At 46.8% G+C, this 24,852-nt stretch overlaps 1 protein-coding gene across 1 annotated transcript in view; it reads left to right on the top strand.

The window, feature by feature from the left end:
• The first annotated feature begins 7,596 nt into the window (after window positions 1–7,596).
• LOC119946730 (ras-related protein Rab-7a-like) overlaps window positions 7,597–24,852 on the top strand; it is a 58,321-nt gene continuing 41,065 nt past the window's right edge. The window contains exon 1 of the mRNA XM_038768149.1: window positions 7,597–7,739. The gene's annotated coding sequence lies outside the window, so the exon portion shown is untranslated. The remainder of the gene's footprint in view (window positions 7,740–24,852) is intronic.

A 24,852-nucleotide genomic window follows, 5' to 3' on the forward strand; every position in this document is an offset into this window, starting at 1 on the left:
AAGTCACTTAACTTCTCTGTGTCTCAGTTAGCTCATCTGTAAAATGGGGATTACGACTGTGAGCCCCACATGGGACAACTTGTTAACATTGTATCCCCCCCAAGTGCTTAGAACAGTGCTTCACACATAGTAAGCACTTAACAAATGCCATCATTATTATTATTATTATTATTATCTAAAAAGCCTTACTTTCCATACAAGGCCTGGGTTGAGAACATGGCTGCTAATTCGGCTGTACTGTACCCTTCCAAGTGCTTAGTACACTGCTTTACACTTTGCCAATGCTCAATAAATAAGATTGATTAATCCTCCTAAATAAGTCCTGTTCCCCGGGGGTCTGCTTAGAGCTGTATTCAGGGATTTCCTTTCATGGTCTGGGGAAGAGAGAATCAAAATTTATTGTTTCCCTGTCCTTCATGAGTGTCCTAGGATTTCAGTTGAATGCATCCAAATTGTGGTCATGCTGCTGCTGCTGCTATTTGTTAAGTGCTTATTATGATATTTGGTAAGCACTGTTCTAAGCACTGGGATAGATACACGATAATTAGGTCAGACAAAGTCCCTCTCCCACATGGGGCTCACATTCTAAGTTGGAGGAAGAACAGCATAATTACTCTGGAGCACTTATCTTACTCTGCCGTAACTCATCAGGATCCTTGCTAACCTTCGTATCTCTGGTCTCTCCCCACACCAATCCATACTTCACTCTGCTGCCTGGATAATTTTTCTAAAAGAAATTCAGACCACAGCTTACATTTCTAATTTCATTACGTCAAACATTTCTAATTCTAATTCCTCATCAAAAAGAAACTCCTTACCATCAGCTTAAAAGCACTAACCAGCAATCCCCCTCCTTCTCTGAGTGACCTCTTACTACAGACCAGCCAACACATATCATTCTTTTAATGCTGATTTATTCACTTTCTGTTGATCTCATTTATCTTACCACCAACTCCTTGCCCCCATCTTTCTTCTAGCCTGGACATCCCTTCAACTTCATATCCAAGAGACTTCCATTTTCCCACTCCCAAGGCTTTCCTAAAGTAATACCTTTCCTAAGAGGCCTTCCAGAAACTGTACTAGGCACTGGGGTAGATATAAAATAATCAAGTTGGACACAGTCCATGTCCTACTTGGGGCTCACAGTCTTAATCCCCATTTCACAGGTGAGGTAACAATGGCACAGAGAAATGTAGCAACTTGCCCATGGTCACGCAGCAGACAAATGGCAGAGCTGGTATTAGAACCTAGGTCCTCTAGCTCTCAGGCCCACGCTTTAACTACTAGGCAACACTGCTTCCCCATTTATTGGCAGTCAGAATAATAATAATAATAATAATGTGGCATTTGTTAAGCGCTTACTACGTGCAAAGCACTGTTCTAAGTGCTGGGGGAAATACAAGGTGATCAGGTTGTCCCATGTGGGACTCACAGTCTTCATCCCCATTTTACAGATGAGGTAACTGAGGCTCAGAGGATTAAGTGACTTGCCCAAGGACACACAGCAGACATGGCAGAGCCGGGATTAGAATCCATGATGTCTGACTCCCAACCCCGTGCTCTTTACACTGAGACTCCACCAAAGGTCAACTGTGTAATCTTGGGCAAGTCTCTCAACCTCTCTGTGCCTCAATTCCCTCATTTATAAAATGGGAATTAAGACTGTGAGCTCCAGGTTGGTCAAGGACTCGGTCCAACCTGATTAACTTGCATCTTCTCCAGTACCAGGAATAGTGCCTGCCACATAGTAAGCACTTAACAAATATGATTAAGAAAAAAAGGGCCCTTAGACTCCTAGGCTGGTGTTCTTTTCACTAGGCCAAACTGCTTAGATAATGTTTCCAGGAAAATGGGGTGGACAGAAAGACAGTTGAAAGGTCAAGTCACTTAACTTCTCTGTGCCTCAGTTACCTCATCTGTAAAATGGGGGTCAAGATTGTGAGCCCCATGAGTGACAGGGACTGGGACTGTGTCCAAAATGATTACCTTGTATCACCCGGGTCTTAGAAAAGTGCTTGGCACATAGTAGCACTTAACAATTACCATAATTATTACCATAATTATTAAATATCAGTGCATCCTACCACATTCATTCACAATTTATCAAAACAGTTCATCCCTCCCTGTCAGTCATCTTCAATTTTTTGCTGTCCAAAAGCTTCTTCTTCACTACTTTCAAACATGCCCATGTCTCTCCTCTCCTAAAAAAATCCTCCTTTGACCCCATGGCTCCCTCCAGTATGCTCCCCCTTTCCCTCCTACCATTCCTCTCCAAACTCATTCATTCATTCAGTCAATCAATCAATCAGTAAATCAATCAATCGTATTTATTGAGCGCTTACTGTGTGCAGAGCACTGTACTAAGCGCTTGGGAAGTACAAGTTGTTGAGCTGGGACTAGAACCCATGACCTCTGACTCCAAAGCCCGGGGTCTTTCCACTGAGCCACGCTAATCCCATCCCCAATCCCTAATTCCACCATTAGTTATCTAGAAGTCCTACTAAAAATACACATTGGACATAAGAAAGGTACAGAACATCTGACTCACACTTTGGAATCTGTTGTACATTAACAAATCTTAAGGCTGAACAAGGGCAAAATCTCTTGGCTTTACTTGATAATCCATCGAATGAGACAAAGGAACACAGTCTATGGTGGGGATTTAGGCTCTCTGGAACTCTGGGTGGTGAGGGGGAGTTGGGGAAGAGGAAGGAGGGGGCTCAGTCTGGGAAGGCCTCCTGGAGGAGGTGAGGTCTCAGTAGGGATTTGAAGGGAGGAAGAGAGCTAGTTTGGCGGATGTGCGGAGGGAGGGCATTCCAGGCCATGGGGAAGACGTGGGCCGGGGGTCGACAGAGGGGCAGGCGAGAACGAGGCACACTGAGGAGATTAGCGGCAGAGTAGTGGCGGGTGCAGCTGAGCTGTAGAAGGAGAGAAGTGAGGTGAGGTAGAAGTGGGTGAGGTGATGGAGAGCCTTGAAACCGAGGGTGAGGAGTTTTTGCCTGATGCGTAGGATGATTGGTAACCACTGGAGATTTCTGAGGAGGGGAGTAACATGCCCAGAGTGTTTCTGCACAAAGATGATATGGGCAGTAGCGAAGGGGAATAATAATAATGATAATAGTGATGGCATTTATTAAGCACTTACTATGTGGAAAGCACTGTTCTAAGCGCTGGGGAGGTTAAAAGAAGCATTCATTCATTCATTCAATCATATTTATTGAGCACTTACTGTGCTCAGAGCACTGGACTAAGCGCTTGGGATACATTCACTTAACCTATCCCACCTTGATTATTATCTCAGCCTCCGTGCTGGCCTCCCAGCTGCCTTTATCTTCCCCAATCCAGTCCATAATTCACTTTGGTGCCCAGATCATTTTTCTGCAAGAACATTTAGGACATGTTTCCCCACACCTCGAGAAACTCCAGTGGTTGCCCATCCATCCACCTCTGTAACAAAGAGAAACTCCTCACCATTTGCTTCAAAGCACTCAATCACCTTGCCCCTCTTACTTCACCTCACTACTGTCCTACGCACACTTCTCAGTACCCATCCCACACACTTAGCTCCTCTAATGCTAACCTATTCACTCTTCTTCAGTCTTGTCTGTCTCGTCACCAACCCCACACCTATATCCTCTGGTCTGGAACATCCTTTCTCCTCAAATCTGACAGATGATTTCTCTCCCCACCTTCAAATCCTTATTGAAGGCACATCTCCTTCAGGAGGTCTTTACTGACTAAGCCCCTCCTTTCTAAGCCCCTCTTTTCCTCTTCTCCTACTCCCTTCTGAGTCACCCTGATTTGCTCCCTTTATTCACCTCCGCTCTCTGCCCCACAGTAATTCTGTACATATCTGTAATTTATTTATTTATATTTAAGTGTGTTCCCCCTTACCTAACTGTAAGCTCACTGTGGGCAGAGATTGTGTCTGTTATATTGTATTTTCCCAAGCACTGAGTACAGTGCTCTGCACACAGTAAGTGCTCAATAAACATGATTGCTTAATTGGTCAAGGAGGATTAGGATGAAGTAGACACTGTTGGATTCGGAAAGACAGAGATCATTAGTGACTTTTAAGTGGGGCAGGCTGTGTTTTCTTAGTATGGAGAGGGTAGAAGCCAGATTACAAAGGGTCGAGGAGAGAGTTGGAGGAGAGGAAATGAAAGCTGTAATTGTAGACAACTGAGTCAAGGAGTTTGGAATGGAATGTCTCTCCCCACTCCAGTCCATTCTTCATTCTGCTGCCCTCATCATTTTTCCACAGAAATGTTCAAGACATGTCACTACTGTTCTCAAAAATCTCCAGTGACAAAAACTCATTACCATTTGCCATCACCTTGCCCCTGGCTAGTCACCTCACTTCCCTCCTTCTACAACCCAGCCTGCGTAGTTTGTTTCCTTCTAACCTTCTCACTGTTCCCCGATCTTGTCTATCTCACCACCAGCCTCTCACCCGCATCCTTCCTCTGGCCTGGAATGCCCTCCCTCTTCATATCTGATAGACAATTACTGCCCCCAGCTTCAAAGCTTTATTGAAGACAATGTCTCCTCCAAGAGGCCTTTCCAGACTAAGCCCCACTTTTCCTCAACTCCCACTCCCTTTTGCATCATCCTGACTTACTCCCTTTCATTCATTCATTCATTGTCGTATTTATTGAGAGCTTACTGTGTGCAGAGCACTGTACTAAGCTCTTGGGAAGTACAAGTTGGATCATCATCATCATCATCAATCGTATTTATTGAGCGCTTACTATGTGCAGAGCACTGTACTAAGCGCTTGGGAAGTACAAATTGGCAACACATAGAGACAGTCCCTACCCAACATTGGGCTCACAGTCTAAAAGGGGGAGACAGAGAACAAAACCAAACATACCAACAAAATAAAATAAATAGAATAGATATGTACAAGTAAAATAAATAAATAAATAAATAGAGTAATAAATATGTACAACCATATATACATATATACAGGTGCTGTGGGGAAGGGAAGGAGGTAAGATGGGGGGATGGAGAGGGGGACGAGGGGGAGAGGAAGGAAGGGGCTCAGTCTGGGAAGGCCTCCTGGAGGAGGTGAGCTCTCAGCAGGGCCTTGAAGGGAGGGAGAGAGCTAGCTTGGCGGATGGGCAGAGGGAGGGCATTCCAGGCCCGGGGGATGACGTGGGCCGGGGGTCGATGGCGGGACAGGCGAGAACGAGGTACGGTGAGGAGATTAGCGGCGGAGGAGCGGAGGGTGCGGGCTGGGCAGTAGAAGGAGAGAAGGGAGGTGAGGTAGGAGGGGGCAAGGTGATGGACAGCCTTGAAGCCCAGGGTGAGGAGTTTCTGCCTGATGCACAGATTGATTGGTAGCCACTGGAGGTTTTGAGGAGGGGAGTAATATGCCCAGAGCGTTTCTGGACAAAGATAATCCGGGCAGCAGCATGAAGTATGGATTGAAGTGGAGAGAGACACGAGGATGGGAGATCAGAGAGAAGGCTGGTGCAGTAGTCCAGATGGGATGTGATGAGAGCTTGAATGAGCAGGGTAGCGGTATGGATGGAGAGGAAAGGGCGGATCTTGGCAATGTTGTGGAGCTGAGACTGGCAGGTTTTGGTGATGGCTTGGATGTGAGGGGTGAACAAGAGAGCGGAGTCGAGGATGACACCAAGATTGCAGGCTTGTGAGACAGGAAGGATGGTAGTGCCGTCAACAGAGATGGGAAAATCAGGGAGAGGGCAGGGTTTGGGAGGGAAGACAAGGAGTTCAGTCTTGGACATGTTGAGGTTTAGGTGGTGGGCAGACATCCAGATGGAGATGTCCTGAAGGCAGGAGGAGATGCGAGCCTGGAGAGAGGGGGAGAGAGGAGGGGCAGAGATGTAGATCTGGATGTCATCAGCGTAGAGATGATAGTTGAAGCCGTGGGAGCGAATGAGGTCACCAAGGGAGTGCGTGTAGATTGAGAACAGAAGAGGACCAAGCACTGAACCTTGGGGAACCCCCACAGCAAGGGGATGGAATGGGGAGGAGGAGCCTGCAAAAGAGACTGAGAAAGAACGACGGGAGAGATAAGAGGAGAACCAGGAGAGGACGGAGTCTGTGAAGCCAAGGTCAGATAGCGTGTTGAGGAGAAGGGGGTGGTCTACAGTGTCGAAGGCAGCTGAGAGGTCGAGGAGCATTAGTATAGAGTATGAGCCATTGTATTTTGCAAGCAGGAGGTCATTGGTGACCTTTGAGAGGGCAGTTTCCGTGGAATGTAGGGGACGGAAGCCAGACTGCAGGGGCTCGAGGAGATAGTTGTTGTTGAGGAATTCGAGGCAGCACGTGTAGACAACTCGTTCAAGGAGTTTGGAAAGGAATGGTAGGAGGGATATGGGGCGATAACTAGAAGGTGAGGTGGGGTCAAGAGAGGGTTTTTTTAGGATGGGAGAGACATGGGCATGTTTGAAGGCAGAGGGGTAGGAACCAGTGGAGAGTGAGCGGTTGAAGATGGAAGTTAAGGAGGGGAGTAGGTATGGAGCGAGAGATTTCATGAGATGAGAGGGAATGGGGTCAGAAGCACAGGTGGCTGGAGTAGCACTTGAGAGGAGGGATGAGAGCTCCTCTGAGGATACTGCTGTAAAGGATGGGAGAGTAGCAGAGAGTGTTGAGAGCCGGGGGATTGGAGAAGGGGGGGAAGTGACTTTGGGGAGGTCGGACCTGACGGATTTAATTTTGTTAATGAAGTAGGAGGCCAGATCGTTGAGGGTGAGGGAAGGAGGAGGGGGCCTGAGAAGGGAGTTGAATGTACGGAAGAGCTGGCGGGGGTGAAGGGTATGGGTGTCAATAAGGGAGGAGAAATAGTTTTGTCTGGCAGAAGAGAGGGCTGAGTTAAGGCAGGAAAGGATAAACTTGAAGTGAACGAGGTTGGCACGGTGTTTAGACTTTCTGCAGCAGCGTTCGGCAGCTCGAGCATAAGAGCGAAGAAGGCGGACAGTGGCCGTGATCCAGGGCTGTGGGTTAGTGGTATGAGAGCGTCGGAGGGAAACATCACGGGTAATGGCCTGAGAAAAAAATGCTTTCAGCGTGGCTCAGTGGAAGGAGCATGGGCTTTGGAATCCGAGGTCATGGGTTCAAATCCCAGCTCCGCCAACTGTCAGCTGTGTGACTTTGGGCAAGTCACTTAACTTCTCTGTGCCTCAGTTACCGCATCTGTAAAATGGGGATGAAGACTGTGAGCCCCCCGTGGGACAACCTGATCACCTTGTATCCTACTCAGCGCTTAGAACAGTGCTTTGCACATAATAAGTGCTTAATAAATGCCATTATAAAAAAGTGCTTCAACAATTTCTTTGAAACTATGGATCCAGGAAAGTATTGTTCATGATTCCCTCCCACTCCATAGCTCTCGTGTGTCAAATATAGACTCCTAATTTCATTGAAAAGTTTGGCAAAATTTCCCCAACCACTTTTCTCCTTGGTCTACAAACAAACTCAAGTTGTGCTGCGCTGTGGATAGTAAAATCGGTCGAGATTCAAAGTCCAATCATTAAGCTCTTGACAGTGACGTAACTCGCGAGACTTGAGGTTTGAAGTCCCGTAACAGTCATTTCCGCTTGGGGTTGGGCCAGAGCGGAAGTGAGCGAGGTCAGGGGTTGAACTGTAAAACCTCCGATTAGGGACATTGTAGACGTGCAAAGAGCGTATAATAGGTACACGAGTAACTGCTGGAATTTTCGACTCGAAACGACTCCTTAGCGTACGGCCACTCAGCAAAACTTTATACGGTAAGATGCGGATCCTTCTTCATATCTACTCAATCAGTGGTTAACGAGTTTCTTAGAATGAAATTATTTTACTCCTGTCCTTTTTATATCAGGGATGAGGCAGGCGTCCTAGATCTGTAGGCGTAACTCTCTTTCCCCTTCTCTCATTACGGACAGGAAAGGTCAAGTCCCTGTGGAAATAAGGATTAGACAGGGCCAGTTGGCAACTTTATCCGGTGCTTCGGAGGTCATTTTGGATTTTTCCCTTCATTATAGGTGTTGAAAGTCGTTAGTGTAGAGCGCCGGTCGTGAGCCAGTGATATTACGTTTTCATCTATAGTGCTATTCAGTACAGTACTTGGAATAACAAAAAAGTTTGTCAGTGGCTATCAGTGCGTCTGATTGGGACCGAAAATATGTACCTGGCGTTGAAAATAATCTTACTATTTTAGAGGCGCTTAAACGAACTCCCCATAGCACTTTTATATATTTGTACAGATTTATTGCTTTATTTATTTTACGTGTACATATTTGCTATTCTATTTATTTTATTAATGATATGCATCTATCTATAATTCTGTTTATTCTGACGGTTTTGTTTTGTTGTCTGTCTCCCCCTTCTAGACAGTGAGCCCATTATTGGGTAGGGACCGTCTCTATCTGTTGACGTGTTGTGCTTTCCAAGCGCTTAGTACAGTGCTCTGCACATAGTAAGCGCTCAATAAATACGATTGAGTGAATGAATGAATGAACTCTGGAAGCAGGAATCGCCTAGTTATTGGGATGTAGCGCGGGTTGGGGAGTCAAGAGGGCGTGGATTGTAATCCCGGCTTTACCACTTGTCTGCTGTGTTACTTTGTCACTTCACTTCTCTGTGCATCACTTACCCCATCTGTAAAATGGGGATAAACTGTGAGCCCCATGTATCCCCCCCAAGTGTTTAGACAGTGCTTGGCACATAGTCAGCACTTAAATTCCATTATTATTATTTATTAGGTGAAAGATGATCTGTTAGGTGTGGTTTACCCAAAATTTCCCCTGCACCTTCTTACATAGTCTTTTCATCTTCCAGTCAGTTTTTGTATTGTCCTTATCTTATAACAATAATTATGGTACTTGTTAAACACTATGTGCCAAGCACTGTTCTAAGAACACGGTAGATACAAGTTAAATAGGTTGGAGGCAGTCTCTGCCCCACATAACGCTCACACTCTTAACCTCCATTTTACAGATGAGGTAACTGAACCCCACGTAAATTAAGTTACTTGCCCAAGATTACAGAGCAGACATGTGGCAGAGCCAGAAGTAGAACCCAGGCCCTGACTACCAAGCCTGTGCTCTATCTAGTAAATCACAGTGCTTCTTTACAGTGCTTCCAAAAGAGTAAATGCTGATTAAGTACAACTGATTGTTTAATTGGTTATAATAATAATAATTAGGGTATTTGTTAAGCACTTACTATGTGCCAGGCATTGAACTAAGCACTGGGTTGAATACAAATAAATTGGGTTGGGCACAGTCCCAGTCCTTTATGAGGCGCAGTTTCAATCCCCATTTTACAGATGAGATAACTGAGCCACAGAGAGGTAAACTGACTTGCCCATGGTCACCCAGGGAACAAGTGGTGGAGCGGGATTATTCATTCATTCATTCAATTGTATTTTTTGAGCGTTTACTTTGTGCAGAGCACTGTACTAAGCTCTTGTGAAGTACAAGTCGGCAACATATAGAGACTGTCCCTACCCAACAACGGGCTCACGGTCTACAATGGGGAGACAGCCAGCGAAACAAAACAAGTAGACAGGTGTCAAAACCGTCAGAATAAATAGAATTATAGCTATATGCACATAATTAATAAAATAGAATAATAAATATGTACAAGTAAAATGAATAAAGTAATAAATATGTACAAATATATATAAGTGCTGTGGGGAGGGGAAGGAGGTAGGGTCGGGGGGCTTGATGGGGAGGAGGAGAGGCAAAAGGGGGCTCAGTCTGGGTAGGCCTCCTATAGGGGGTGAGCTCTCTGTAGGCATTTGAAGGGAGGAAGAGAGCTAGTTTGGCGGATGTGTGGAAGGAGGGCATTCCGGGCCAGGGGAAGGACGTTGGCAGGGGTCGACGGTGGGACAGGGGAGAATGAGGTACAGTGAGGAGGTTTGCAGCAGAGGAGCGGAAGGCGCGGGCTAGGCTGTAGAAGGAGAGAAGGGAGGTGAGGTAGGAGGGGGTGAGGTGATGGAGAGCCTTGAAGCTGAGAGTGAGGAGTTTTTGCTTGATTGGTAGGTTGACAGGCAACTACTGGAGATATTTGAAGAGTGGAGTGACATGCCCAGAGCGTTAGAACCCATAACCTTCTAACTCCCAGGGCTGTGTTCTACCCACTGTGCCATGCTGGTTATGTGAAAGCTGATTTGTTGTAGGGCTGAGGTATTTTATAATTGGTATTTCAGTCTTTAGTATCTCATCAGGTACTGCCTAAGATGAAAACCAGACCATCCTAATAGACCTAGGTGCTTAGTTTAGTGTTTGGCACATTGTAAATATTAACAAATACTCTCATAGATTAATATATTTTTCTGAAAATTTGTTCAGTTAGTGGTATTCATCAAGCACTTGGGCTGTGTACAAATCACTGTACTTAAGCAGCGGGAAAAATACCATGCAACATAGTTTGTAGTTATGATCCTTGCCCACAAGGAATTTACAGTCTACAAAGGAAGACAGACATTAAATCAACCAGTCAATGGTATTTATTGAGTGCTTACCATGTGCAGAGCACTGTACTAAACACTTCTCTCCTCCATTTCTACAGTGATATTTGGGGACTTTTATATCCATGTGGATGTTCCCAGTGTCCTTTCCATTGCCTGCTTCTTCTCACTCTTCAACTCCTTGTACAAACGCTACCTTCCCCGACTCTGAAACCCGTCTATCTGACCGCAGCCTTATCCCCAACTTTCATTCATTCAATCATATTTATTGAGTGCTTACTATGTGCAGAGCACTGTACTAAGCACTTGGGAAGTACAAGTTGGCAACATAGAGACGGTACCTACCCAACAATGGGCTCACAGTCTAGAAGTGGGAGACAGATAACAAAACAAAACATGTGGACAGGTGTCAAGTCATCAGAATAAGTAGAAGTAAAGCTAGATGCACATCATTAACAAAATAAATAGAATAGTAAATACGTACAAATAAAATAAATAAGTAATAAATCCGTAAAGACATATATACAGGTGCTGTGGGGAGGGGAAGGAGGTATTGCGGGGGGATGGGGAGGGGGAGAGGAAAGCGGGTGCTCAGCCTGGGAAGGCCTCCTGGAGGAGGTGAGCTCAGTAGGGCTTTGAAGGGAGGAAGAGAGCTAGCTTGGCAGATGTGCAGTGGGTGGGCATTCCAGGCCAGGGGGGAGGACGTGGGCCGGGGTTGTAGCAGGACAGGCAAAAATGAGGTACGGTGAGGAGGTTAGCGGCAGAGGAGTGGAGGGTGCAGGCTGGGCTGTATAAGGAAAGAAGGGAGGTGAGGTAGGAGGGGGTGAGGTGATGAAGAGCCTTGAAGCCAAGAATAGGAAGTTTTTGCCTGATGTGTAGGTTGACTGGTAGCCACTGGAGATTTTTGAGGAGGATTTTTTTGAAATGCCCAGAGCATTTCTGCACAAAGATGATCTGGGCAGCAGCGTGAAGTATAGACTGAAGTGGGGAGAGACAGGAGGATGGGAGATCAGAGAGGAGGCTGATGCAGTAATACAGTCAGGATAGGTTGAGAGACTGAATCATCAGGGTAGCAGTTTGGATGCAGAGGAAAGGGCAGATCTTGGCGATGTTGCGGAGGTGAGACTGGCAGGTTTTGGTGACAGATTGGATGTGAGGGGTGAACGAGAGAGCAGAGTCAGGATGACACCAAGGTTGCAGGCTTGTGAGATGGGCAGGATGATAGTGCAGGGAGAGGGCAGGGTTTGGGAGGGAAGATAAGGAATTCAGTCTTGGACATATTGAGTTTTAGATGGCGGGCAGACATCCAGATGGAGATGTCCTGAAGGCAGGAGGAGATACGAGCCTGGAAGGAGGGAGAGAGAGCAGGGGCGGAGATGTAGATTTGGGTGTCATCAGTGTATAGATTATAATTGAAGCCATGGGAATGAATGAATTCACCAAAGGAGTATAGAGAGAGAACAGAAGGGGACAAAGAACTGACCCTTGCAGAATCGCTACAGTAAGGGATGGGAGGAGGAGCCCACAAAGGAGACTGAGAATGAATGGCCAGAGAGATAAGAGCATGGTATGTCACTCCCCTTCCCAAAAATCTCCAGTGGTTGTCTATCAATATTCGCATGAAGCAAAAACTCCTTATTATGGGCTTCAAAGCTGTCCATCACCTTGCTCCTTCCTACCTCACCTCCCATCTCTCCTTCTACAGCCCAGTCCACATACTCTGCTCCTTTGCTGTTAACCTCGTCATTGCACCTCGTTGTCACCTGTTCTGCCATCGACTCCTTGTCCATGTCCTATTTCTGGCCCGGAATGCCCTCCCTCCACACATCCGCCAAACTAGCTCTCTTCCTCCCTTCAAAGTTCTACTGAGAGCTCACCTCCTCCAGGAGGCCTTCATAGACTGAGCCCCCCTTTTTCCTCTCCTCCTCCTCCTCCCCATCACCCCCTTACCTCCCTCTGCCCTACCCCCTTTCCCTCCTCACAGCACTTGTGTATATTTATGCATTTTTATTAATGATGTGTATATAGATATAATTCTATTAATTCTGATGTTATTGACACGTCTACTTGTTCTGTTTTTTTGTCTGTCTCCCCCTTCTAGACTGTGAGCCCACTGTTGGGTAGGGATTGAACAAGCAGGGTAGCCATTTGGATGAAGAGAAAAGGGCGGATCTTGGCGATGTTGCGGAGGTGAGACTGGCAGGTTTTGATGACAGATTGGATGTGAGGGGTGAACGAGAGAGCAGAGTAGAGGAAGACACCAAGGTTGCGGGCTTGTGAGAAGGGAAGGATGGTAGTGCTGTCTACAGTGATGGGAGAGTCAGAGAGAGGGCAGGGTTTGGGAGGGACGATAAGGAGTTCAGTCTTGGACATATTGAGTTTTAGATTGTAGGCAGACATCCAGATGGAGATGTCTTGAAGGCAGGAGAAGCAGTGTGGTGCAGTGGAAAGATCACAGGCTTTGGAGTAAGAGGTCGTGGTTTTAAATCCCAACTCCACCAATTGTCAGTTGTGTGATTTTGGGCAAGTCACTTAACTTCTCTGTGCCTCATTTCCCTCATCTGTAAAATGGGGATGAAGACTGTGAGCCCCCGTGGGACAACCTGATCACCTTGTAACCTCCCCAGTGCTTAGAACAGTGCTTTGCACATAGTAAGCACTTAATAAATAGGGACCGTCTCTATATGTTACCAACTTGTACTTCCCAAGCGCTTAGTACAGTGCTCTGCACACAGTAAGTGCTCAATAAATGCGATTGAATGAATGAATGAATGAAGAAATCTGAGCCTGAAGGGAGGGAGAGAGAGCAAGGGCAGAGATATAGATTTGGGTGTCATCAGCCTAGAGATGATAGTTGAAGCCATGGGAGCAAATGATTTCACCAAGGGAGTGAGTGTAAATAGAGAACAGAAGAGGACCAAGAACTGACCCTTGATGAACCCGTGCAGTAAGGGCATGGGAGGGGGAGGAGGATCCCGCAAAGGAGACTGAGAATGAACAGCTGGAGAGATAAGAGGAGAACCAGGAGAGGATGGAATCTGTGAAGCCAAGGTTTGAAGCCAAGGTTTGATAGCGTGTTGAGGATAAGGGGGTGGTCCACAGTGTCAAAGGCAGCTGAGAGGTCGAGGAGGATTAGGATTCCTTCCCATACCCTGTGTCTCACCCCGCAAATCTGTTCTGTTCCCCACAGAGACCTTCAGTCTTTGGACTCAATCCAATTTTTTTCCCCATCCAAACTACAAAAACCCCAAATTGAGGTCCTCAACACTGCCCTCTACAGTGAAGTCAGTCACTTGTTTCCCTGATCCTTTGCTCATCATCATCAATCGTATTTATTGAGCGCTTACTATGTGCAGAGCACTGTAAACACTGGATCACCTCCACAGAAGGCTTCCTCCACTTCTCTGCACAAGCTGTGGAGCACTGGTGGCAGAAATCTAGGTATCAGGCTTATCTTACACACCTGATATCTATCTTTACCATCTTTAACTCTGCCCTCTCCTTGTCCAGCAACATTATTTCTCCATCCTTATTGTCTGCCATGCCCATTTTCCTTGCTAGTTGTTTCAGACCAATAATTCCCACCAAACTCCCCATTCCTTTACCCCATGTTCATCTCCTAATGACCTGCCCACATACACTATTAGTAAAATGGAAACCATAAGACCTAAATGCCCTAAAATCTCCCTTGCCCCCTTCATTCTCTCCCTAGCAGGGGTGAGGAGGCAGTGCTTTTCACTGGTGGTGAAGTCAGCTAGTAAGTCGTATTCATTCATTCATTCATGCATTCATTCATATTTACTGAGTGGTTATTGTGTGCAAAGCGCTTGGAAGAGTACAATAGAACAACAAACAGACACATTCCTGCTCACATGAGCTCACAGTCTAGAGGGGGAGACAGGTATTAATATAAATAAATAAATAGATTACAGATATATGCAAATATATACAATATGCTTTATGGATGGGAGGGTGGATGAATGGAGGAGCAAGTAAGCAATGCAGAAGGGACTGATGAGAGGAGGGCTCACTCAGGGAAGGATTCTTGGAGGGGATGTGCCTTCAGTAAGGCTTTGAAGTGGAGAGCAGTTATCTGATATGAGGAGGGAGGGCATTCCAGGCCAAAGGAAAGATGTGGGGAAGAGATCAAGGGTGAGATGGATGAGATCGAGATACAGTGAGAATGTTGGCACCAGAGGAGCGAAGTGTGCGGGCTCTGTTGTGGTAGGAGAGCAGCAAGTTGAGGTAGAAGCTGGTATGGTGGGTAAATGCTTTAAAGCCAGTGGAGAGGAGTTTTTGCTTGATGTGGAGGTGATTGGGCAATCCTTGAGTTTTTTGAGGAGTGGGGAAATGTCTGAACATTTTTGAAGGAAAAACTGAGAAACAGCGTGGCTTAGTGGAAAGAGCACGGACTTGGGAATCAGGATGTGCGTTCTAGTACCAACTCTGCCACTTGTCAGCTGTGTGACTTTGGGCAAGTCACTTAACTTCTCTGTGCCTCAATTACCTTGTCTGTAAAATGGGGATTAAAACTGTGAGCCCCACGTGGGACAACCTGATTACCTTGTATCTACCCCAGCACTTAGAACAGTGCTTGGCACAAAGTAAATGCGTAACAAATGCCATTATTATTATTATTATTATTATCATTATTATTAAAATTATTTGGGCAACAGAATGGTTTATGGACTGGAGTGGAAAGAGGAGGCAGGGAGGTCAGCAAGGAGGCTGATACAATAATCAAGGTGGGATGCTCCTCCCCATCGTCCCCCTCCTCTGCACTACCTCCTTCTCCTCCCCTCAGCACTTGTGTATATTTGTACATATTCATTACTCTATTTATTTTACTTCTACATATTTACTACTGTATTTATTTTATTAATGATGTGCATAGAGCTATAATTCTATTTATTCTGATAGGTATGACATCTGTCTACATATTTTGTTTGTTGTCTGTCTCCCCCTTCTAGAGTGTGAGCCTGTTGATGGGTAGGGACCATCTGTATATGTTGCTGACTTGTACTTCCCAAGCGCTTAGTACAGTGCTGTGCACACAGTAAGCACTCAACAAATATGAATGAATGAATGAATGAATAAGTGCTTGCATTAGTGTCATAGCAGTTTGGATGGAAACAAAGGGGCGGATTTTGGTGTTGTGACGATAGAACTGACCATATTTAGTGGCTTAAATATTTATTGAGTGCTTTTTGTGTGCAGAACACTGTAGTAAGCATTTGGGAGAGTGAAGTATAACAATTACTGATATGTTCCTTGCCCACCACAAGCTTACAGTCTAGAGGGGGAGACAAACATTAATATAAATAAATAAAATTACAGACGTACATAAGTGCTGTGGGGTTAGAAGAGGGGATGGACAAAGGGAGCTAGTCACAGCGATGCAGGAGTGAGTGGTTGAAAAGACAGTAAGTCGTATTTATTGAATGCATATTATGTACAGAGGAGTGTACTTAGTGCTTAAGAGAATAGAATATAACAATATAACAGACACATTCCCTGCCCACAATGAGCTTGCAGTTAGGAGAGGGATATATATTACAGATATGTATATATCCAATCCATCACCAAAACCTGCCAGTCTCACCTCCACAACATTGCCAAGATCTTCCCTTTCCTCTGCATCCAAACCGCTACCTCGCTGGTTCAATCTCTCATCCTATCCCGACTGGATTACTGCATCAGCCTCCTCTCTGATCTCCCAGCCTCCTGTCTCTCCCCACTTCAGTCTGTACTTCACTCTGCTTCCTAGAATATGTTTGTACAGAAACGCTCAGAGCATGTTACTCCCCTCCTCAATAATCTCCAGTGGCTGCCAGTCAAAGTACGCATCAAACAAAAACTCCTCACGCTCGGCTTCAGGACTTTCCATCACCCCTCCTACCTCACCTCCCTTCTCTTCTTCTACAGCCCAGCCCGCACCCTCTGCTCCTCTGCTGCTGACCTCCTCATGATGCCTTGTTCTCGCTTGTCCCACCATTGACCCCCAGCCCACATCCTTCCTCAGCTTGGAATGCCCTCCCTCCACACTCCACCAAGGTAGCTCTCTTCCTCCCTTCAAAGCCCTACTGAGAGCTCACCTCCTCCAGGAGGCCTTTCCAGACTGAGCCCCCTTTTTCCTCTCCTCCTCCCAATCCCCCCCAACCCTACCTCCTTCCCCTCCCCACAGCACTTGTATATATATGTAAATATTTACTACTCCATTTTACGTGTACATATATACTACTCTATTTATTTTGTTAATGATGTGCATATAGCTTTAATTCTATTTGTTCTGACGATTTTGACACCTGTCTACATGTTTTGTTTTGTTGTCTGTCTCCCCCTTCTAGACTGTGAACCCATTGTTGGGTAGGGACCGTCTCTATATGTTGCCAACTTGTGCTTCCCAAGCGCTTAGTACAATGCGCTGCACACAGTAAGCACTCAATAAATACAATTGAATGAATGAATGAATGAATGTCTATTTCTGAGTATACATTGTTTTTGTAAACATCACACCATAGTGTATCTAGACATATTTTGGAAGAATGCTACCTAATTTGGTCAGCATATCCTAATAAAAATATGTAGTGAAACACACATTATGGCTGAACTTGAAAATGGAGAAGCAGCGTGACTCAGTGGAAAGAGCCCGGGCTTGGGAGTCAGAGGTCATGGGTTCAAATCCCGGCTCCGCCACTTGTCAGCTGTGTGACCTTGGACAAGTCACTTCACTTCTCTGGGCCTCAGTGACCTCATCTGCAAAATGGGCATTTAAGACTGGTAGCCCCGCGTGGGACAACCTGATCACCTTGTATCCTTCCCAGTGCTTAGAACAGTACTTTGCACATACTAAATGCTTAACAAATGCCATTATTATTATTATTATTATTTTTAAAATGGTGATTGATCGTGATGGCTATTTAAGTAGTGCAGATTTAGAAACTGATTAAATTATTACACCTACAGTGCCATGTAGATAAGCAGGAGAGAAGGGACAGGTGGACTTCAAAAGGACCTGCCAGACAAGATTAAGGGGTCCTCAAGGTGAGAACAGGGTAATGAGGGGCAGTGGGCAGAGGCCTGTCCTGGAATAAGCTCCTTGGGCACTGCTTGTTCCCTAAGCCTGCCGACGCCCCAGCTTGAGCTACTCAGTTGTCAATCAGTATTACGTTGGAATGTCCAGTGTGTTTGTGGTGTAGGGGGAGATGTGAGACTGCAGAGTTGGAGAGAGATCAGGGCTGGAGGTGGAGATTTGGGTATCATGTGCATAGAGGTGGTAGTTGAGGCCATGTGAGTGAATGAGCTCTCCAAGGAAGTGAGTGTAGATGGAGAATAGAAGGGCACCCAGAACTGAACTTTGAATGACACCCATGCTTAGGTGGTAGGAGTTAAAGGAGATGGAGAATAATTGATCAGATAGGGGGAAAACCAGAGAGGAACATATCAGTGAGCTGAGATTGGATAATGTTTCCAGGAGAAGGGAATGGTCCATCATCATCATCATCAATCGTATTTACTGAGCACTTACTATGTGCAGAGCACTGTACTAAGCGCTTGGGAAGTACAAATTGGCAACACATAGAGACAGTCCCTACCCAACAGTGGGCTCACAGTCTAAAAGGTGGAGACAGAGAACAAAACCAAACATACCAACAAAATAAAATAAATAGGATAGATATGTACAAGTAAAATAAATAAATAAATAAATAGAGTAATAAATATGTACAACCATATATACATATATACAGGTGCTGTGGGGAAGGGAAGGAGGTAAGATGGGATGGAGAGGGGGACGAGGGGGAGAGGAAGGAAGGGGCTCAGTCTGGGAAGGCCTCCTGGAGGAGGTGAGCTCTCAGCAGGGCCTTGAAGGGAGGAAGAGAGCTAGCTTGGCGGTTGGGCAGAGGGAGGGCATTCCAGGCCCGGGGGATGACGTGGGCCGGGGGTCGATGGCGGGACAGGCGAGAACGAGGTACGGTGAGGAGATTAGCGGCGGAGGAGCGGAGGGTGCGGGCTGGGCAGTAGAAGGAGAGAAGGGAGGTGAGGTAGGAGGGGGCGAGGTGATGGAGAGCCTTGAAGCCCCGGGTGAGGAGTTTCTGCCTGATGCGCAGATTGATTGGTAGCCACTGGAGGTTTATGAGGAGGGGAGTAATATGCCCAGAGCGTTTCTGGACAAAGATAATCCGGGCAGCAGCATGAAGTATGGATTGAAGTGGAGAGAGACACGAGGATGGGAGATCAGAGAGAAGGCTGGTGCAGTAGTACAGACGGGATATGATGAGAGCTTGAATGAGCAGGGTAGCAGTTTGGATGGAGAGGAAAGGGCGGATCTTGGCAATGTTGCGGAGCTGAGACCAGCAGGTTTTGGTGACGGCTTGGATGTGAGGGGTGAATGAGAGAGCGGAGTCGAGGATGACACCAAGTTTGCGGGCTTGTGAGACAGGAAGGATGGTAGTGCTGTCAACAGAGATGGGAAAGTCAGGGAGAGGACAAGGTTTGGGAGGGAAGACAAGGAGTTCAGTCTTGGACATGTTGAGCTTTAGGTGGCGGGCAGACATCCAGGTGGAGATGTCCTGAAGGCAGGAGGAGATGCGAGCCTGGAGAGAGGGGGAGAGAGCAGGGGCAGAGATGTAGATCTGGGTGTCATCAGCGTAGAGATGATAGTTGAAGCCATGGGAGCGAATGAGGTCGCCAAGGGAGTGCGTGTAGATTGAGAACAGAAGGGGACCAAGCACTGAACCTTGGGGAACCCCCACAGTAAGAGGATGGGAGGGGGAGGAGGAGCCTGCAAAAGAGACTGAGAAAGAATGACCGGAGAGATAAGAGGAGAACCAGGAGAGGACAGAGTCTGTGAAGCCAAGGTCAGATAGCGTGTTGAGGAGAGGGGTGGTCCACAGTGTCAAAGGCAGCTGAGAGGTCGAGGAGGATTAGGACAGAGTATGAGCCGTTGGATTTGGCAGGCAGGAGGTCATCGGTGACCTTTGAGAGGGCAGTTTCCGTGGAATGAAGGGGACGGAAGCCAGACTGGAGGGGGTCGAGGAGAGAGTTGTTGTTGAGGAATTCTAGGCAGCGCGTGTAGACAACTCGTTCAAGGAGTTTGGAAAGGAATGGTAGGAGGGATATGGTACGATAACTAGAAGGTGAGGTGGGGTCAAGAGAGGGTTTTTTTAGGATGGGAGAGACATGGGCATGTTTGAAGGCAGAGGGGAAGGAACCAGTGGAGAGTGAGTGGTTGAAGATGGAAGTTAAGGAGGGGAGAAGGGATGGAGCGAGAGATTTCATGAGATGAGAGGGAATGGGGTCAGAAGCACAGGTGGCTGGAGTAGCACTTGAGAGGAGGGATGAGAGCTCCTCTGAGGATACTGCTGGGAAGGATGGGAGAGTAGCAGAGAGTGTTGAGAGCCGGGGGGTTGGAGAAAGGGGGGAAGAGACTTTGGGGAGGTCGGACCTGATGGATTTAATTTTGTTAATGAAGTAGGAGGCCAGATCGTTGGGGGTGAGGGAAGGAGGAGGGGGAGGAACCGGGGGCCTGAGAAGGGAGTTGAATGTACGGAAGAGCTGGCGGGGGTGATCGGCATGGGTGTCAATAAGGGAGGAGAAATAGTTTTGTCTGGCAGAAGAGAGGGCTGAGTTAAGGCAGGAAAGGATAAACTTGAAGTGAACGAGGTTCGCATGGTGTTTAGTCCACACTGCCAAGGCTGCTAAAATCAATGTCAATCAATCAATCAATCATATTTATTGACGCTTACTGTGTGCAGAGCACTGTACTAAGCTCTTGGGAAGTACAAGTTGGCAACATATAGAGACAGTCCCTACCCAACAGTGGGCTCACAGTCTAGAAGGGGGAGACAGAGAACAAAACCAAACATACTAACAAAATGAAATAAATAGAGTAGATATGTACAAGTAAAATAAATAAATAAATAAATAGAGTAATAACTATGTACAAACATATATACATATATACAGGTGCTGTGGGGAAGGGAAGGAGGTGAGACCCGGGGATGGAGAGGGGGATGAGGGGGAGAGGAAGGAGGGGGCTCAGTCTGGGTAGACTAAGAGGATTAGAATGGAGAAGTAGTCATTGGATATGGCAAGAAGGAAATCATTTGTGACCTTTGAGAGAGTAGTTTCTGTAGAGTGAATCAGTCAATCAATCAATCGTATTTATTGAGTGCTTACTGTGTGCAGAGCACTGTACTAAGCACTTGGGAAGTACAAGTTGGCAACATACTGTGGAAGCCAGATTGGAGGGGGTCAAGAAGAGAATTGGAGGAGGGGAACTTGAGATAGTGGTTGTAGACAACTCACTCAAGGAGTTTAGGGAAGAATGATATGGGGGAGATGGAGCAATAACTGGAGGGAGCCATGGGGTTGAGGGAGGGTTTCTTTAGGATAGGGGAGACATGAATGTGTTTAAGGGGAAAAAGCCTTTGGAGAGCAAACAAGTTGAATATAGTGTTAGGGAGGGATAATAGGAGGGGTCAAATGTTTTGGTAATAGTAATAATAATAATGATGATGATGGTATTTGTTAAGTGCTTACTATGTGCCAAACACTGTTTTTAAGTGCTGGGGTAGATACAAGGTTATCAGGTTGTCCCGCCTGAGGCTCACAATCTTAATCCTCCTTTTACAGATGAGGGAACTGAGGCCCATAGAAGTTAAGTGTCTTGCCAAATGTCTAACAGCAGACAAGTGGCAGAGCCGGGATTAGAACCCACGACCTCTGACTCAAGCCTAACTTCTTTTCACTAAGGAAGAAAGGAGTGGTGTCAGATGCTTAGGTAGATTTAGAGAGAAAGCAGACAATCTCCTCTAGAGATTCTGCTAGGAAAGGTGGAGAAGCAGGATAGCATAATAGATAAAGCACGGGCCTGGAAATCAGAATATCATGGGTTTTAATCCAGGATCTGCCACTTGTCCGCTATGTGACCTTGGGCAAGTCACTTCACTTCTGTGCATCAGTTACCTCATCTGTAAAATGGGGATTGAGACTGTGAGCTCCTTGTGGGACAGGAAATTTGTCCAACCTGATTTGCTTGTATCCACCCCAGTGCTTAATACAGTGCCTGGCACATAGTAAGTGCTCAACAGATACCAAAATTATTATTATTTTGGAGAGTTGAAGGGCAGGAAGCGTGGGGACAGAGAAGGTTTTAGGGAGGTCATATCTGATAGTGTAAATTTTTCAGTAGCTTTGGTGGCCAAGTGATTAGGATTAAGGGATATTGGAGGCAGGGGGAAAGGAGGTTTGAGGAGGGAATTAAATATCTAGAACTGGTGAGGCCAATGGGCACGGTTCACTCCTCTAGTTCTAACCTTCACTCCTCTAGTGCTAAGCTCTCACTTTGCTGTGATCTTGCCTGTCTTGCTGGCGACCCCTCACCCACATCCTGCCTCTGGTCCGGAACACCCTCCTTCCTCAAATCTAACAGACAATCACTCTCTCATGGCCTTCAAAGCCTTTTGAAGACACATCTCCTCCAGAGGCCTTCCCAGACTAAACCCCACTGTTCCTCATCTTCCACTCCCTTCTGCATTACCCTGACTTGCTCCTTTTGCTCTTCCCACCTCTCAGCGCTGCATCATTTATGTACATATCTGTAACTTTATTTATTTGTTTTGTTGCCTTTTTTCCCCTGCACCCCCTAAATTGTAAACTCATTCTAGGCACGGAATATCACCTTTTATTGTTGAATTGTACTTTCCCAAGTGCTTAGTATTCATTCATTCATTTAACTTATTTATTTTATTTTATTTATTGAGCGCTTATTGTGTGCAGAGCCCTGTACTAAGCGCTTGAGAAGTACAAGTTGGCAACAAGTGGAGAGGCTCACAGTCTAGAAGGGGGAGACAGACAGCAAAACAAAACATGTGGACAGGGGTCAAGTTGTCAGAATAAATAGAAATAAAGCTAGATGCACATCATTAACAAAGAAATAGAATAGTAAATACATACAAGTAAAATAAATAGAGTAATAAATCTGTACAGACATATATACAGGTGCTGTGGGGGAGGGGAAGGAGGTAGGGTGGGGGGAATGGGGAGGAGAAGAGGAAAAAGGAGGCCCAGTCCTGGAAGGCCTCTTGGAGGAGCTGGGCTCTCGATAGGGCTTTGAAGGGAGGAAGGCTTGGCGAATGTGCAGAGGGAAGGCATTCCAGGCCAGGGGGAGGACTTGGGCTGGGGGTTGACGGCGGGACAGGGGAGAACGAGGTACAGTGAGGAGGTTAGCGGCAGAGGAGCGGAGGGTTCGGGCTGGGCTGTAGAAGGAGAGAAGGGAGGTGAGGTAGGAGGGGGCAAGGTGATGGAGAGCCTTGAAGCCGAGAGTGAGGAGTTTTTGTTTGATGCATAGGTTGATTGGTAACCACTGGGGATTTTTGAGGAGGGGAGTAACATGCCCAGAGCACTTCTGCACAAAGATGATCTGGGCAGCAGCGTGAAGTATAGATTGAAGTGGGGAGAGACAGGAGGATGGGAGACCAGAGAGGAGGCTGATGCAGTAATCCAGTCGGGATAGGATAAGAGATTGAACCAGCAAGGTAGCGGTTTGGATGGAGAGGAAAGTGCGGATCTTGGCGATGTTACGGAGGTGAAACCAGCAGGTTTTAGTGACAGATTGGATGTGAGGGTTGAACATGAGAGCAGAGTCGAGGATGACACCGTGGTTGCAGGCTTGTGAGATGGGAAGGATGGTGGTGCCGTCTACAATGATGGGAAAGTCAGGGAGAGGGCAGGGTTTGCGAGGGAAGATAAGGAGTTCAGTCTTGGACATATTGAGTTTTAGATGGCGGGCAGACATCCAGATGGACATGTCTTGAAGGCAGGAGGAGACCCGAGCCTGAACGGAAGGAGAGAGAGCAGGGGCAGAGATGTAGATTTGGGTGTCATCAGCGTAGAGATGATAGTTGAAGCCGTGGGAGCGAATGAGTTTACTAAGGGAGTGAGTGTAGATAGAGAACAGAAGGGGACCAAGAACTGACCCTTGAGGAACCCCTACAGTAAGGGGATGGGAGGGAGAGGAGGAGCCCGCAAAAGAGAGTGAGAAAGAACGGCCAGAGAGATGAGGAGAACCAGGAGAGGACAGAGTCTGTGAAGCCAAGGGTGGATAGCATGTTGAGGAGAAGGGGGTGGTCCACAGTGTTGAATGCAGCTGAGAGGTTGAGAAGGATTAGGATAGAGTAGGAGCTGTTGGATTTGGCAAGCGGGTTGTCATTGGTGACCTTTGAGAGGGCAGTTTCTGGGGAGTGTAGGGGATGGAAGCCAGATTGGAGGGGGTCGAGGAGAGAGTTGGTGTTGAGGAATTCAAGGCAGCGCATGTAGACGACCCATTCAAGGAGTTTGGAAAGGAATGGTATGAGGGAGATCGGGCGATATCTAGAAGGGGAGGTGGGGTCAAGAGAGGGTTTTTTTTAGGATGGGGGAGACATGGGCATGTTTGAAGGCAGAGGGCAAAGAACCAGTGGAGAGTGAGTGGTTGAAGATGGAAGTGTAGGAGGGGAGGAGGGGAGGGGCGAGAGATTTCATAGATGAGAGGAAATGGGGTCTGAAGCACAGGTGGCCGGAGTAGCACTAGAGAGGAGGGAGGAGATCTTATCTGAAGATACTGCTGGGAAGGATGGGAGAGTAGCAGATAGGATTGAGAGCAGTGCGGTTGGAAAAGGGGGAGGAGTGACTTTGGGGAGCTCAGACTTGATGGAGTTAATTTTACTAATGAAGTTGGAGGCCAGATCGTTGGGGGTGAGGGATAGGGGGTGGGAAGGAACAGGGCGCCTGAGAAGGGAGTTAAATGAATGGAAGAGCTGACAGGTATGATGGGCATGGGTGTCAATAAGGGAGGAGAAATAGTTTTGCCTGGCAGAGGAAAGGGCAGAGTTAAGGCAGGAAAGGATAAACTTGAAGTGAACAAGGTTGGCTTGGTGTTCGGACTTTCACTAGCATCGTTCAGCAGCTCAAGCATAAGAGGAAGGTGGCGGGTAGTGGCAGTGATCCAAGGCTGTGGGTTAGTGATACGAGAGCAGCGAAGGGAAAGGGGAGCGAACTAGTTGAGTTGAGTAGAGAGAGTAGAGTTGAGAGCAGTAATCTGATCATCAAGATAGGGTAGAGAGGAAAGGGAGGTGAGGTGGGGTGTGATGTGCTGAGAAAGATAGATGGGGTCGGGAGAGCAGAGGAATAGGCTACAAGGAAGGGAAGGAAAAGGAGGGGGGAGGAGGGATAGTGTGAAAGCACTGCTCACAGTAAGCACTCAATAAATACGATTGATTGATTGATTGAAAGTGACCTTGGGGAGCTAGAAGGAAACCCACACCTCCTCCTTTTCCATTGAGTCTGGGGGACTGTGAGAAGAAGAGGCCTCCACTGAAGAGAGCAGAAGAGTCCATGTCATCCAGAGAGAGCTATGTTTTGGTTAGGGCAAGGAGTAGTAGAGA

This window comes from Tachyglossus aculeatus, chromosome Y3 (genome assembly GCF_015852505.1).
Source record: "Tachyglossus aculeatus isolate mTacAcu1 chromosome Y3, mTacAcu1.pri, whole genome shotgun sequence".
NCBI lineage: Eukaryota > Metazoa > Chordata > Mammalia > Monotremata > Tachyglossidae > Tachyglossus > Tachyglossus aculeatus.